Source organism: Schistocerca piceifrons, chromosome 4 (assembly GCF_021461385.2).
Source record: "Schistocerca piceifrons isolate TAMUIC-IGC-003096 chromosome 4, iqSchPice1.1, whole genome shotgun sequence".
NCBI classification, from domain to species: domain Eukaryota; kingdom Metazoa; phylum Arthropoda; class Insecta; order Orthoptera; family Acrididae; genus Schistocerca; species Schistocerca piceifrons.
Genome location: NC_060141.1, coordinates 563,329,315 through 563,330,131, shown reverse-complemented (window position 1 = coordinate 563,330,131; position 817 = coordinate 563,329,315). Strand labels below are relative to the sequence as shown.

Genomic DNA, 817 nt, shown 5'->3' with positions numbered 1-817 from the left:
CGCTCGTGTGAAGCTTGATATCCGGGTTCGAGTCTCAATTGGTCACAAATTTTCACTTGCCACCGTTGAATTTATTTGAGTGCCTAATTGCGGCAGAGTTCTTCGTTTCTCTTAAAGCATTGCAGAAAGGTTTAGAATTTAATCCAGGACGTCGGCGCAAAGATTGGTGATCAAGAACTTGACGTCGCCACCATTCCTCCCCTTTGTCGTAAAGGCAAAGGACAGGCAGCCAACAGCACGGGGTGTACCCAGGCGGTTACCCATCCAAGTACTGACCACGCTTGGCGTTGCTTAACTTCGGTGATCGGACGAGAACTGGTATATTCAACGAGGCAAAGCTGTTGGTATTTGCTAGATATGCTAGACAACTGTGCTGACCGACAGATAACGTCACCACCGTACTGCAACACTGTTGAACGAGTTACACTAATAATACACTTTGCTATCCAGCATGTCAACACTGCAGTTCACGAGCTGATTGTTGCCTGAGGCGTTTACGATTTCCGGACAATGGATACTGATACAATGACTTGTATGTCACCAGTACAGCCATCAGCGGGCGGCTCAAAATATGGTTCAAATGGCTATAAGCACTGTGGGACTTAACGTCTGAGGCCATCAGAGTCCCCTAGACTTAGAACTGGTTAAACCTAACTAACCTAAGGCCATCACACACATCCATGCCCGAGGCAGGATTCGAACCCGCAACCTTAGCAGCAGCGCGGTTCCAGACTGAAGCGCCTAGAACCGCTCGGCCACAGCGGCTGGCGCAGCAGACGGCGCCGAACAGTCAACGTAGTCAGGTGCAGACCCGCTG

At 50.1% G+C, this 817-nt stretch overlaps 1 pseudogene; it reads right to left on the bottom strand.

The window, feature by feature from the left end:
- Window positions 1-227: 227 nt before the first annotated feature.
- LOC124796669 lies at window positions 228-346 on the bottom strand (annotated as a pseudogene).
- Window positions 347-817: the final 471 nt, after the last annotated feature.